Raw genomic sequence first — 16,146 nt, 5'->3', positions numbered from 1 at the left:
TGCTATTAGGGTGACAGCTTCAAATTCTACGATCTGACTTCCTAGAGTTACAAATATTTTACACAACATAAAAGCAATCATTTCGACAGAGAGCTACCGGGCAGTGTCGACTCATTGAGAATTTCCTGAGCCAGAGTCTTTACGTTCGAATTTGGAAAATGCTCCCATACTATTTTTAGGGAAATGTGTAAGTTAGATATCAGAATTATAGTTTGGATAATTGGTAGCTGAGTTTATTTCTATAAGGCACTGTGTAAGTAGGATAACAGGAATTAACTCCTATTTTGTATACCTGTTCCACTAAAATAATCAGTTTTGGTCCATGTTTAGAAGGAGGGAAAAATTCATTCTGAAAAATCCTAAATCTTTTAAGCTGCAGATGCTAACTGCTACCATGATTCTTGCTAATCTAGTAGATTTTTCATTTATTTGCTAATCTAGTAGATTTTTCATTAATGGAATCGTAGTTCACAAGAATATGAAGAACTCAAGAACTTCTTTAGTCCCCCCAAATATTGACATCCTAGCTCCTAGCGAGTTTTGCCTGCCCACACCAACATCTGCAGCTCTTTGGCACCAGTGAAATTAGAGAAGTACTGAAGACACTGTTTACTTCTGCTATCTTCTGTTATTTTGTAATATTGCTTTGTTTATATACCAAAGAATAAATATTATCCTAATCGCTTTTGTCCAAACAAAGGAAAAACGGACATCTCAGCATCTGCCCAAATGATGTAATCAGTCCTTCAGGAATCAGAGACTCACAACACACATTTTCAGTTCCCTAAAATATGCCAGACACAGGGCTAAGCAATGGAATCAAAAATATGAAAAGGGAACAATTGTTTTCAAAAAGGGAGAGAAAAGTCAGTTAACCCATATTTATTACTTGTTGTGAAAGGTAATATACATACACACACACACACATATATGGTATGTATATATATATGGTATGTATACATATATGGTATGTATACATAAGTATATATGTATACATATGAATATATAGTGTATAAAGAATGCATAAATTGTCAGAGAAACCAAAAGTAATTTAATTTCCTAGGAAGCCAGGAGACACAATGCTTCAGAGAATACCGTTCTGTCTTAGTCTAATCTCAAAATTTTATCTAGTCCAAGCTCTTGTCATTGTTGTCAAATGCAAGGTCTGGTTTCATTTGATTCCTTTTCTTCTAGATACATTGTATAGCAAACTATGCCTCAATTTTCCAGCCAGCAAAAGGCATACAGTTATTCCAAAACATGTCTGATATTCACAATGTCAAAATATAAGTCGATGGTCCCCTGCAATTTCACAGGGATGTGACTAGACCTGTGTCATCACAACAGGAGAGGCACAATTTAAGGTCTGATGGCACCCAGCTCTACCCTGCTCCAGGGACTGTCCCACAACGTAGGGCAGGCTGGCCTGGAGGCGATCTTGTTCCCGTCGTGCCAATGCCAGACCTGGCTAAAACCACTGCTCACTTTGAAATTTTGATAAACCTTGAAATTCCTCTGAGCCCATCTAAACCTAAATGAGTACCTGCATGACAAGACAAAAGCAACCCAGTGATGAGCGCAAGATGTGTGATGACATACGACATGTGAGAGTACACGCATGCACATGGGCACACACACGTCTCTGCCTGCTTCCAACGGGGGATACGGCTCAGGGGGGCTAGCAACTCTATTCATCCCTAGCCAACTCCAGAAGAAGTCATAAAAATACGTAATCTGGAATTAAAGTCAATTAAAGTACGTTGCTTCTTCGGAAAGTTAAAAGGAAAACACACATAAGTAATAGAAATCAATTATTGTATATTCCCAGGCCTGTTCTTATAAGCCAGAGAGGTAATCAATCACTCTAGAGATTTCTACAAGGTAATTACTGTTTATTCTTTAATGATACTACCGTCTTCCTCCTCTTTCTTCACACCAGCCCCCTGCAGCTGCCACCTCACAGAAAGCAAATAAGCTGCAGTTAAAAAGAGAGAGAGAGAGAGAGAGGCAGAAAGAAAGTTGGTGTTCTGCATAATGTGGACAATAAGCCTGCCGACCTTCATCCCTCTCTGTGACCCGAGGCTACAATACTTTATGGCCCATGCTGTATGTACACATCATAACTGCTTTTTAGTAATAAATGTGGCCGTGGCTTTGAGAGAACACTGCTGCACGGGGAGAATTAATGGGAAATATCCTTCTGGTGGATGTCTAGTCACTCCAAAGAACGAGATGTCAAAATAAAAAGCAGCTGAATAAGAACGTGGACCAATTAAGAATTTAAAACAACTAGCTTCCAACTGAGAATCTTTCCCCTCTCTAAAAAGAAGAGGAGAAGGGGCACCTGGGTGGCTCAGTTGTTAAGCGTCTGCCTTTGGCTCGGTTTCTGGGATCGAGTCCCGTATCGGGCAGCCTGCTTCTCCCTTGCCCACTCTCCTTGCTCATGTTCCCTCTCTCCCCATGTCTCTCTCTGTCAAATAAATAAATAAAATCTTAAACAATAAAGAGGGGAAAAAATAAAGAGTAAAAATAAATGCTTCTGTTTTTATCAAGGGCCAGAAGCACTAACCAAGAGGTTTCCCAGTGCTTCAGTCAGAAGCTAGGCTAATGAATATAAGTTACCCTTGCTGGTTTTAGCTGACTTTGAAATTAAAGTTCCAAACCCTTGCATGCAGGGAGAGCTGGATTTGAGCAAAATGGACTTAATAAACTCCATTGTGCGGTTAGATCCCTAGTGAGATTTCCTGCCCATCCATGACCAATCGGTATTATTTTTCAGTGACTGGTACTTTTGTGAGCAAGATTGGGATTTCTGGGAGTGATTAGCACTTTTCACCATTGATTGACAGGTTCAAACAGAAATGAGACAATAGGAGGAGTCATTAGGAATTCAAATGTAAGGTTAGTGTTTGCAGGCTTTGCGATTGATTTTAATAGGAAAAAAAAAAAAACCTGTATGTAAGGAAAGGAATTAATGTTTAAAATGTTAACTTAGGAAGTATAAATCAATCTGTTCAATTAAAAAAAAAATTCAGAACTGAAATTAATAAAAAGGAGAAGATGAAATAGTGAAATAGCAATGTTACATTTTAGGCATTCTTTCGAGAAATGTCTTATGTCGGCCACAGATACATTTAGTTTTTTGCTGTGGATATTTAAGACCCAAAATCTAAAATCTTAGAGACATTCACAGTAGCAAAGGTTTAGATTTGGTTTTCTCATACATGAAAAATCTTGTAGAAAAAAACAAAAACTGTTTTACTAAGAAAAGAAAAGTGATGAAGCTCTCCATTATATCCAGGGAAGATTCCTCAGGGAAATAATTACGGTGAATGATTCTAGCATTGACCAGTAATTGATAATTGGCCACAAATAATTAGGGTAGAATATCTTTACTGGTGTAAATTATGCTAATAGCTCAGCCTTGTCCCCAGATGCTGATGTTGGTTTCTTATAAGTAATTTTGTTTTAAATTCACATTATCAATTTAGCATACTATACTTGAAAATTTAATCTTGTTTGGCATCAAAGCAAAGGCAGATAATACGGAATTAAGCAAGCCTAATCAAAGAAGAAAAGTAAGATGCACACCATCATTTTTCAGGATGTTTTGCTAAGGGTTGACTTCTCGTGGGAAAAGAAGTGTTCTGTGACAAAAATGCACACAAACTTGTGTTTCTAAAAAAAGCAAAACCAAATCGGAGCAAACTGTGTGACTTGGAGTCACCTCACAAATGCGGATAGAAGCATTTCCAATACCTTGCAAGTTGTTACTATTTAAAGGACGACCGCATAAATCCAATGCCCCGTGCACGAGATAATCACTGCATCAGATTTTTATGCATATCCTGTGCGCAGCTCAGCATTCAAGCTGCATTTTTTGAATATGTTGTGACTAATTTATGCCAAGTTTTCATCAACCTAGCATTTTTCATTTTTCAATTGACATACAAAGTTCTGTAATTTGTGTGCTCAGTATGTTAATATACTGAGATAGGAAGAGAAAATCCAATGCATCACGATAACAAAAATAAACTGTCAGGGAGCCTCGGTAGAAGTGAGAGGTCAAGAAAACAAGCACAACTCCGTGAGTGGCTAGTGTTAGGATTTGCGTGGGTCATGCATAATGCACACTTCCATATCATGAGATGATTCTGGTCATTCTTTTTTAACCAATTCACTCACCATCTGCTCTTCAGTTTCCCTCCAAAAGTTCAAGGCATGCTCTGTAAATAAGTGGTTTTCACACTTTGCTGCAAATTGGAATCACCTGCTGATCTTTAAAAAACTGTGGAGGCATGGCTCCTACCCCACACACTCTGATTTCTTGGCGTGGGGCTCCACGTAAGCATCAGGAGCTTTCTCGAAGCTCTCCAGCAGATTCTAATGTGCAGCCAAATTTGGGAAACAGCTGTCAAGGCTTTTCTGCCTCAGTTTTCTCTGATTGGTCTGAAGAGATGCCGATGTCCTCTCTCACACATAGTTTTAAAAAAAAAATGCTTTTCCATCTTGCTGTTCATTTCAGGTACACAGCTCCTTGATCTGCTGTCTTCTGAGAAGGATCACAACACAGTGCTCCCTGCTTCTGGCAAACCCGCTTACAGCCTCTCATCTGCTCTCGACGTCTTCCTTATTTTCCCTTTATACTCTTTCATCCCCAAACTACTACAGATCAGCTGTAATCTTCTGAGTTTCCAGTCCTTATCCAATTTCCTATCTTTAGCTATCTTTGGTATCTCAGGTTTCCTTAGCAGTGTTACCCATTTCTTTCTCGTTATCCGAAAACCCACAGGCAGGCTCTACTCCTTTCTTCAATCTTCACCCAAGATCAAAGTCAAGACTCTTAGCGATTTTTTATCTCATTAGAGTGAACTTCTCTGTTCCAGACTGTAGTTTTCTATCTGTCTCGTCCCCCAACGCTCATTGTTTTCTTGCACAAAACACTACTGTCAGACTTCTTGTCATTTCCCTTGCTCATTATGAACACCTTACCAGTGTGTTTCTTAAATACATCCTATCCAATTTGTCTCCCTGTTCTCTTTCCCAGAGCCTCCTTCGGTTCCAAGTTAACCTCAGAATTATAGATCTGGAGGAGTGTCTGCTTTGGGAATTGATAGAAATACTTCCTAAATGCTTGTACACCAAATGGAGGCATACAGAGGACTGTTCCACGACAGAAATGACCAAGAGCCTCTCTAGATTTCCTAGAGTTACTGTAAGCCTTAGAAATGCCATTGTTCCTCACCCTCGTTCTTCCTTTCCTCAACACATTTCATCCAGATTCACACAGCTGACATTGAGCTGGGATCACCCAAAGGGGCAGGAAGAGCTACATTGAATGGAGAGTTATATACATCTATGTCTGGGTGAGGGGACTTGGCCCGAAGCTGTAGCAACCCAGCCGCTGTAGCCACACTGTTCTGTCTTCAGGATGTTTCCCATGGCCAAAAATGCTCTAAGTCGTCTCCAACTTCAAAGCATTCAGCAAACAATGGCAAGGCAGAGCCGCTAGAAACGGACACCTGATTTCCATGACAAATATGGTAATGCTGTATTCGCTTATGGAGCCACTTTCTGTGCTGCAGTATGTGCATATACAGCAACACACGTTGGAATAGAATGGAACCTGTCCCCTGTTAGCAGAGGCACCCCAAAGGAATGGAGAGACCAGTCATCAGCCCAGCTGGTGTAATACTGAATTGTTTCAAAACCAATTCAGAATTGATTTCAACTAGAAGCACTGTGCACCCTTTAAAACAGGGCATGACTGAAGAAATAAGTACATTCGGAACCTTAAAATACATATATGTGTGTACATCTAAGTCTGTGTTCTAGTCTTTGTCAGATTATGCAAATCATACACTTATTTGAAAAGCTGTAGAAGGAAGGGGTACCTTTTTGCCTTCCACCTAAGGGCCTTTTTCCCACAAGAGCTGAGTTTTGTAAAATCCATTGCCACCCCTGTTTCTGTCCCCCACCGCTGCCGCCCACCATTTCCCTCTCATCAGATTCTACACTCAGCTTCTTCCTGGGCTCCTTCTTCCCTTTCATGTCTCCATTACCCTCTTTCAAGTTCTACACTCTCATTTAGCAGGTCACCACCACCTCGTACTTCTCAACTCCCTCCTGTAAATTTACTTCTTGCCATGACACTTTTCTATGATAGTTTTTCAAAGAAGTCTTCTTTCAGAGGAAAAGAAACCTTTTTTTTTCTTTTCTTCTTTTTTTTTTTTTTTTAAGTCCAAGAATCTATACCAGTGAGGAGAACATTATCTTCTTTCTGGATGCACGGTGTTTCGAAGTTATTCAATGCCCATGAGTCAAATGATTATGAATGTCAATCCCGGAGGTAGAAACAAGCTCAAAGTAACACCCCAGAATAATAATGGCTCAAGAATCAATAGGCAAGATTCGGTTGTCACAAAATCACAGAGTGGTGTTTTTGTTTTTTCTTTTTTTTTAAGTGAGTTCAAAGGATGAATATGATTATTTTTAACTTGTTCATTTTAAAGGAAGTCATTAGCATGTAGAGTTGGGTATTAATAGAAGCGTGGTTTCTCTGAGTTTGGACTTGGGAAGGGGATAGATTTCTTTCAAATCCTGATTGCACTTGTGCCTTCAGCAAGCAATTTAACCTCTCGTGGTCTGTTTCCTCATTGGTAACCTAGAGGTATAAATCATATCTTCTCTTCTGAGGGCTAAGTGAGAAAAGATCTGTTAACCACGTTGCAGGATTGGGACATGGGAGGAGCTCCTGTAATGGTTGTTGACCCTGTTACTGTTGATGTACCTTATTACACCTATTACCAAGTATCTAGGTGTTTTTCCTATATTTCTTGAACAGCTGTGATAGGATTCTTTTTCAGACCATCCCAGATCCATCCCTGGCTTTTAATATATCAACACAAAGAAATTTTACACTTTCTTACCCATACTTCAGCATTGTTCAGTATTAGGTATCCTTTGCCCATTTTTCATTTAAGAACATTTTAAATGGAAAATATTAATACTCCATGTGCTTTCAAAACAGTGTATCTGTTATCAGCCTCTATAGCCACTAGATGTCAATACAATGTTTATCTGGGAAGTTTAATAAAGACTCATTAGTATCCTATTTAATGATTAAGTAATGTATTTCTTTTGCAAGATATGTTAATATCGAAGTGTTTCAGAACATTTTGCTGTCATATTTATGGAAATCACTCTACCAACAAATGAAATGCTTTGCCTCATCCAGTCATAAATAGTTGCTGAATAGAAAGAGTTTTAAGCCTGAATCAAATTTAAATTGCTAAGAAAAATGTATATAGGCAGAATATAATTGCCCTAATTGGGTTTCCTCCAGGTACTTTACTTGCCGAAACACAATAAGATCTTTATTATTCATAACTGGATAGGACCTACGTTTTATACTGCATTTTAAAGGTAGCATCTTAACTTTTCATAGTTACAATAGTAATTCTGAGAGAAGAAATACTAAGGTATTTCTACAACCATTTCCTTCAGGATGTTGGCTATTTTACTATTTGGCTAAAGATCATTTAAATTCCTGTCAAAACTGAGCTTTGGAAGGCTTGAGTATTTACTCTTCAATCTTTAACCCTCAAATTATAGTCAACAACTTTTTCCTGAACATACTAAATAACTATTATTTTTTGAAGCCTCTTACTGATGTAGAGAAATGTAATTCAAATCTCCTTTCCTTTGACATTAGAGTGTCATGACTTATATGTAAATTAGAAAAGGATCTCAAGACAAATAAAAAATAAAAAATCAGATAAACAAAGAAGAAAAGAAACCATATTATCTTTATCTGGGAACATTATTAGATGTATGCTTTTTCCCCCAGTCTCAAATTTTTGTGTTTTTTCTTTCAATCCATCATGTACCATATCTGTTCGTTTAGGGGGGGAAAAAGGGTAACAAAAAACTTGGAAGATCTACTAACCTAAGACAAATTTGAGTCTAGTCTTTAGTCTCAATATTTCTTATTGTGTATCCTAGTGGTATCCAACATTGCTAACCCCCAACCTTAAACAAAATTGTATTGTAATAACATTTTAAGACAGGAAATGAGATTTTAGGATAATATTAGGAAGTTTCTATTTTTCCTTACCTGTCTTTCCCCATCTACACTGCAAGTTGGCAATATTTTACATAAGATTATAATTTAACATATTAAATATTTTAGAAAGGAAGAAAGAGTTAAAACAGTAGGGAGGGAGGGAGGAAAGTGAGGTCAAGAGGTTCCATCTGAGACCACTCATTAATTTCCCAACCATTTTATGAAAATCCTCTTTACAATGAGGAGCCCAGTGCCTGTTATGTGATGGATCACAGTAAGCAGAGCAGATACAGGGAGAGTAGAGGAGGAGGATATGTGGATGTGGAACATACAGGGAGTGACAGAGGGAATGGCATGGTAGGCAGGAAAGATTTGTGTTGGTTCCGAATGTTCAATTGACCTAAGTGCCCCAGAGTTTTGCCTGAGGTCCAAAAGGCAAGAATAAAAAGTGATACCCTGCTTTCCAGGGAGGGCCTAGCTCCTTGTCCGCCATTGTAGGTACTAGGTACATGAACCTATGGAGCACTTGGAATGTGGCTAATTGAACTGAGATGTGCTGTAGGTATAAAATACATACTAGCATTCAAAGATGTGGATGGAAGAAAGAATATGAATGATCTCATTAATATTTTTTATTAGTTATGCATTGAAATACAATTTTGGATTTATGTGGATAAATAAAATGTATTAGTAAAATTAATTTCTTTCTTTTGACTTTTTCACTGTGGCTTCCAAAAGATTTAAAATTATTTAATTTTGCATTGAGTTTGGACTTGGGAAGGGGATAGATTTCTTTCAAATCCTGATTGCACTTGTGCCTTCAGCAAGCAATTTAACCTCTCATGGTCTGTTTCCTCATTGGTAACCTAGAGGTGTATATCATATCTCCTCTTCCGAGGGCTAAGTGAGAAAAGATCTGTTAATCACGTTGCAGGACTGGGACATGGGAGGAGCTCTGTAACGGTTGTTGACCCTGTATTTCCACTGGGCAGCAATGCATGACGCCATCCAGGAAGGCCTTTCTAACAGATAACAAAAATGATTCTGTCGCCTTTTAGCTTTTACCATCACTCACCTCCACCTAACATCATAAAACTAATTAGGGAAAGTGAAAAATGCTTTGTAAAGGAAAAATTAAGACCTGTCATCAAGAGTGACATTGTGGCATCTTCCTTCCATGGAGCAAGGGCTGGACATTCTTCCCACTTCAAGTCAAGCAAAGAACTTCAAAAAAGATCATTTGTTCGGATCAAGATGTAGACCTGAAGAGGAGACCAACTCCTCACTCTAGGGTGCTGAAATGTTTAGGCAACTCTTTCTCCTGGTACCTGGAACTGAAGGTGGCAAGAGGGTTCTTAGAAAAACCACCCAAGCTTCTTACAGTTGGAGGAATTCAGAAGCTGAATTAATGATGGGAGAAGGGAAAATGAAGAGGTAGAAGGAAGAGGCTAGGTCTCCTGTCCCTAGTAGAGGTCCTGGTGTGGGCAGGGTTAAGTTGGGGAAGGGAAAGGAGTTTTGAATTGGATGTGAAAGAAACATTTTGGCTTGCACAGTACTGTACTTTTTAATAGCTGAAAGTGACATGTCTAATACATGTAAAAGCAAAAAACCTATGGAATATGTCTGAGTTCTGAAGCAGGAAAAGACCTATCATATCTCTTGTTTGTCTCCCCATTAGAATTTAAGCTCCAAGAAGGCAGGGTTACTGTGTCTGTTTTGTTTTATTTTCACTTGCATAACCTAAGGGGCCTAAAATAGTATCTGGTCACATAGGAGATATGCAATAAATATGGGTTGAACAGATAAATAAATTGGAGAGAAAATGCTTCCTTTTGTACCTATAGAGTTTTGCACATTCAATAACCTCAACACTTGGGTTAAGAAAAGCAATGCCTCTGTCATTTCATGAGCATGAAGTTGCTGGTGGATAAGGGGAGGGATTGCTGGTCAGTTCAGCAAATGCAGTCCATTTCAGAAATTACAGAGTATAGTCAAATCACTGCATGATGCTGTATCAAGAACTCTTGTAAATTTTCCTTACCAACACTCTCACATTAAGGCTGGTGGTGCTTAAAATATTTCCAGTGTTTTAGAGTTATTGAACTTCTTTCAGTCAGTAAGATCCGTCATGAAATTTCTTCTATCGTTCATGGCCAATTACCTTTGTTTTTTCAATTACTGGTCATTTTATTTGAGATTGAGTTTTGAGTATGATGAACACTTTTCATCATTATTTTATGTAGATTCAAGGAACAGTGAGAAAGATTGTAACTTTGACGAAGATAGATGCTGCCACCTGCATGATTCCTAACCTTCTCTAACAAAGCACCTTGTTAGGTAGTATGTGATTGCTGCCCCGAGGACCCAGGGCCTTAAAGCAATCGGCATCAGCGTGCTGGGTTCTTAGGGTTCTAAGACTTTAGTACTCTATTTCTTTCATTTTATGGAATTCATGGACATCACCTTTTGTACTTCAAAGTCAATAAGGGCATGATAAAACATTAAACATCTAGTTGAAAAAACTTCGTGCCTGAACAGTTTTGAAAAATAAAAAATATACTCATGTTCTATTCATGGCCATTATATCTCAAATGTGCCAAAAATGGTGATGATTGTTTTACCTGGGTACGGGAACTTAGCTAAAAATATGTGTGCACAGTCAGCCCCTACCCCAAGCACGGGTTGACGATCATAGTTTCCATGACTTTAGTCCATGTCCTGATCTCACCTTCCCTTTCTTCATTGCCTGACAACTTTGTTCAAAGGTAACAACTTGCCTTTAAGCTATATAGATGAGATCTTTCTCCAAAGATTTTTAAAGCATTTATGTATATTTTAAAGTATTTTATGAAAGGGAATTAGGATTCTCTATTTTTCTATTTTTTGAAATAAAAATTTGACCAATTTTGGTCTAATTGCTGTCCTCATAGATGGTGGGAAAAGAATGTTGTAATCTTTAATAATTTCAGAAATGATTTCATCTCTCTTAAGGAGAAAAATGACAGGGAGTTATCACACTAGAAAGGATAATCTGTGAGAGGAGATATGCAGAGGAATACAGAAGACAAGGATAACAGTAAAAGGATAAAGATTGGAGCAAGGAGATCAGACAGATAGAAAAGGAGCCAAGTATAAGGATATCAAATTGTTGTCAACTCAAGCATCAGCTTAGATTAAGAGTGACTTTCCTGGAGCAGGTTGTTTTGAAAATTTTTAAGACTATTACAAGCTGTGTAGGAAAGAGAGTCTTGATCACAGTGCAGGAAGGGGGAGTTGGGTCACAAAATCCATGTACTTCCAGACTCACCACCAATTCAAAGAATCCTAAAAGCTAGTTCCAAATTTACTTTTTCCATTGAAAAAAGAAAACTCTTCCCACTAGACATTTAAATTTAAAACAAATCCATGGTTTGGAAAGAACATAAACCAAAAAAAAAAAAAAAAAAAAAAAAGATGAAGGAGGAGAAGGAGGGGAAAGGGGGAAGGAGGAGGAGGAGAAGAAGAAGAGGAAGAAAGAAGGAGAAGAATAAAATCGTTTGATGATTTCAGACTAGTTCACATCTCTGAGGTCTCCATTATCATACTTTAAAGTACTGAGAGAGCTTGAATAGATGGGCCACTGAAAGAAAGAAGAGAAAGGGAGGGAGGAGGAAAGGAAGAAAAAAGAGGGAGAATGAGAAGGGGGGTAGGAGGAGGGAGAGAGAGGAAGGAAAGGAAAGGAAAGGAGGAGGGAAGGAAAGGAGAGAGAGAGAGGAAGGAAGGAAAGAAAGAAAGAATGAATGAATTATGGAGGTACTAAAAGTACTATAAATCTAGGTATAAGGCAAATATTCTTTCAGTGCTCAAAAAGAGGAGAAAAAGATGAATTGCATTTACCAGGGAAAACAATGCCCTTTCTCTTCTCCAAAGTGAAAACCTCCATCTGTGCTCCCTCTTGTCATGCCAAAGATCCTTCCTTCTTCTCTAACTAAGTAAATTTAATGAAAGAATAGTATGCCCAGTTACCTTCCCTTTTTCATCATCTAGGACCTCTTAATTCCTTATAATGGATCATTTCATTCTACTGGAATCTCACAAAATTCCTACATGAAGAATTGCTAAATGTCTGGTTTGCAGCACACCGTTAAATATCTTTCATTACACTTGCTTTTAGATAACATTGTGTTACTTTAATGTACAAGACCATATGTTTGCCTGTAGTCACCTTGTGTCTTTCTCAAGCTCCTCATCTGGCCCCTCCTCTTCTGACTATAAGTATTTTCTTAGATTCCATCTTCATTCCAAATGTTTGGCCTCAGACACTTTATGTTCATGATAACCATGAACTAAACCATATTTTTATATCACTAATACTCAAGTCTACCTGCTTAGTCCAGACCACCTAAATGTTGACGTTGTGTTCCAGCTGCCCACTAGAAAGATCCCTGGTTGTCCCCCACATACTTCAGGTCAACGTGTCCAAAATCAAATATATATCTTCTGTGTCCACAGACCTGCTTTTCCCTTTGTTCTCTAGATTGGTTGACCATTCCTGGTGAACTACTCTTGAACCGATACTCAATACCAATGTGAATTTTGCCAAGGTTTACTTGCGATGTATCATAGAAGAGGCATGACAACCCTCTGAGAGGGATTATGATAACTATTTTACAGATGGGGAAATGGAGGCACTAGTTGGGTAAGGAACTTGCCTCAGAAAACACTCGGTTATTATTAGGTTGTAGTGTCAGAATTCCTACCAACAATTACTATCTTGAGGGACAATAACATTGTGTGACCCTGAAGGAAACGTGTATGGGGAGAGGTGGGTTTATTCTGTTTCTACAGAGGGCAGAACTGGAACAAAGAATAGAAATTACATGAATAAGGACTTCAACCAATTTATCAAAGAACTTCTTTAAAAGTGGTATTAGAACACAAAGAAAAAATTTGTAGGCAAAGTAATGGCTCCAGATTTAGCACAATGCGGGGGGGAAGTGTTTGGGACAGAGAAGAAATTTAGATCACACAAACTCCTAAAATTCACTATAAAATAATGTTTCCTCCCTCCTTTGGATAATAGATTCAATAGTCTGCTTTACTGGTCACATGAAAAACTAAACAGATGCCCATGAACATTTAATAGATACAGTGTATATTGGATAATCAATGTACTGTGTACTCAACAATCTTAATAATTTTAAATAGAAAAAAAGTGATTTTTCTTTCTTTCTTATTTCAGTGGTTCAGCTGCTTTAGTTCATGTCATGCTCTCTGTCTTTGAAAAGCGGCTTCCACAAGCTGCTGCAAATTTTTCTAAATGTTCCCGTCCTATAACGTAGCTCTGGCTGCAGCAGCGCCACGCTGTGTGGTTTCAACAGGAAGAGGGCCGAGTGGGGTGAGCGGAACAACTCTGAAACTGTGCTGGGAAATTGAAGAGAACATTCCTTGTGTGTTTGGGTATGATTCCTGCTCCCACCCCCCTGGTGCAGATATACATCTGCATGTTATGTAGTTTGGGGTTTCATTTGTTTGTTTTTGTTTTTTCAAGACTTTAATCTAGTTTTTATTGTTTTACTCTCGGCTGGCAGCAAGGGTCTGTGCTTAACACTTCGGATCATGTGATCATTGTTACTCAGGAGAGTAGGTAAAGAGGGGGAGGGGCGAGAGGAGTCATCGTCTCCAGTGAAAACCATAGCGGGGTAAAATAATGAAAGGTGAGGTGCCGGAAGAAAAATGCCAAAATTCACACGTGGTTCCCGTGGCGTGTCAGGCCGGAAGGGATGCCCCGGGCTCTGGCTGAGTCCACGGGGGCCACTGGCAGGTGCCTACAATAAGACTGTTCATCCCCTTTAATTAGCACCTCATCACTTACACCAGCTTGGTGTCACCCAGCTGGCTAGAGCACGACGACACCTCCAGCTTGAACTGGGCTCCATTCCATTTTCTTGGAGCTGATGGAGACATGTGGCGCTTTCTTCAAGTGCAGCTGGTGCTGGCACTTTCATTGTAAATGTAAATCTCTGTTTGGAAAAAGGTGATAAGAACAGTTTGTTTCAAGTCCCTGGTGTTTAAGCCTTAAGCAATTCCCAGCAAATACATTCAAGGCTCCTTCTGGTTTGATCGGCTACAATTTGTAGTCTTATTAATAGTAGCAGTGTTCGGATCCTCCTTAATGACATGCTCCCCAAAGGAAGGCTCTACACAGTCATCGCTGTTTCTCTGTGGTTCAGTTTGTGCTGATCGCTTTTAGCATTTTTGGTGGTGCTTGTTGATCAGTGCAAGTTATGAGAAAAATGCTGGCATCTACATGCATTTATTGGAGATTTTTTTTTCTTGTTTCAATGGGACAAAAGTGGGAGGCTTTCTAGATGCCCTCCGTTTCATTGCAGTGCTTCCTAAATAACACAGGTGCTCATATCTAAGACTGCACAATGAGCATGTAAGAACTTTAGGTCTTCTATTTTTCTGAACAGTATTGTGCCATCATTCTTCAACTCATGTCTTATAAGTTATCTTGATGTGTATTGCACTTGAAAGTTATTACATAAATAGCGTTTTTATCTGTTTTATAATCAGCCTGTATGTCTCTAAGCTTTGGTCCCCAAGGCTGGAGTTGTTGATTAAAATGTTTGTCTTTTCTTTGATTTCTTCAAAAAACTTTTTATATGCTCTTGAGGTATCAGATAATAACAGAACTTTGGAGGTAAAGAATGAAAGCGCCCAAATAAAATAACTTCATTTTTTATGTGATAGTTGAAGCCCCCACCAGAGGTCCTTATTTATTGTCTCAACTTCACGATCACCCTTTTTAAAATTATCATTCCATGTCATAATGATACCTTAAATTTCATGCCTAGTGTTTTCTGGACACTATTTAATTTGGGTCTTACGGCAATTCTGAATGTTATGGGTAAGGAAACGGAACTTTTGGCAAGCTGCGTTGTGGGCTGGGGCCACCCAGCTGATGACAGCGTTGGCAGATCCCAAGCCCATGCCTGTTCGATAACACAAGGCTAACCCGCTGGGTGACTCTAAACAGACCTACTTACCTTCATCCAGAATCTCTTACCTAGTAAACCTCCACCAAGGGCAACTAACTAGAAGCCCTTGCGCAGTAGGAGTGGCCTCATACATCATCAACCATGTTTCCTTGGCCTAGTAATTGAACTTCTCAGACTCTAGTTCAGTATTTGTAAAATAGAGAAATGCCGCACTCGTAACTAAAGACTAAATGAGGTAAAAGGGCAAATATTTAGCTTGGTAACGGTTAGTTAACTTCATTTCTCTTTTATACCAAAAACATAGATGCCCAACCTAATATTACTAGGTGAAACTGAAATTGTCTCAGTTGTTCAGCTAAGAACTGTATGACACTGAACTTGACAATTTGTCCTGAAGCAGTGTGAAATAAAGGTTTTATGTCAAATAGAAGTTTTATTTTAGAATATATAGTGTAAGACTACTCTGCCTCTGTATAAAACAGATGAGAAATATTTTTCTAAAGAGCAGAAGGTATAGATAAACATATTGGGGGAAAGGAAGTAAACAGTTTTTAAAGCTTTATATAATTAATAATAATAATGGTAGACTAGTAGCAATAGCCAACACTTATTATGTAACCACAAAGTGCTTTTTACAAGCTTATTTTATCCTCTTAACAAAATTATCTGATGTGTAGTTCTTATTAAGCCCATTTTGCAGATAAGGAAACTGAGGCACAGAGGGAAGGCCATCCAGTGCAGGAATTTACACCAGTCTGCTGATCATGCCCATATATGTCATTGCAATATATTGCCTTAAAATAAATAAACTATGACTAATAACTCTTCATCAGCATATAGATTACAGTAATGAAGAGATGCGCTGAACTCTTATGTTCCCAGATTAGAATTTCAGCGTATTGCGGCATTTATGTCATTTCTTTACTTGTTAACATCAGTCATTGTCAATAGAACTACTCATTAAAGTTGAAAAGAGATACAGACTAAAGACATTTAATTTGAACTTTAGATAAAACTAAAATTATTTGTTCATTAAATATTTTCCAGTTATTTCTATCATGATCTGGTGGCAATTATTTTAAACATATGAAAAATAAC

The 16,146-nt window shown here is 38.4% G+C and overlaps 1 protein-coding gene and 1 pseudogene across 1 annotated transcript in view; both read left to right on the top strand.

Annotated features, from left to right (window-relative positions):
* Positions 1-16,146, top strand: part of ADGRL2 (adhesion G protein-coupled receptor L2) — a 630,223-nt gene that overhangs the window by 139,041 nt on the left and 475,036 nt on the right. The window lies entirely within an intron of this gene.
* Positions 5,429-5,692, top strand: LOC123954610 (annotated as a pseudogene).

Source organism: Meles meles, chromosome 1 (assembly GCF_922984935.1).
Source record: "Meles meles chromosome 1, mMelMel3.1 paternal haplotype, whole genome shotgun sequence".
Classification (NCBI taxonomy): Eukaryota; Metazoa; Chordata; class Mammalia; order Carnivora; family Mustelidae; genus Meles; species Meles meles.
Note: the sequence above shows the minus strand (reverse complement) of the source record. Positions and strands in the feature narration are given on the sequence as shown.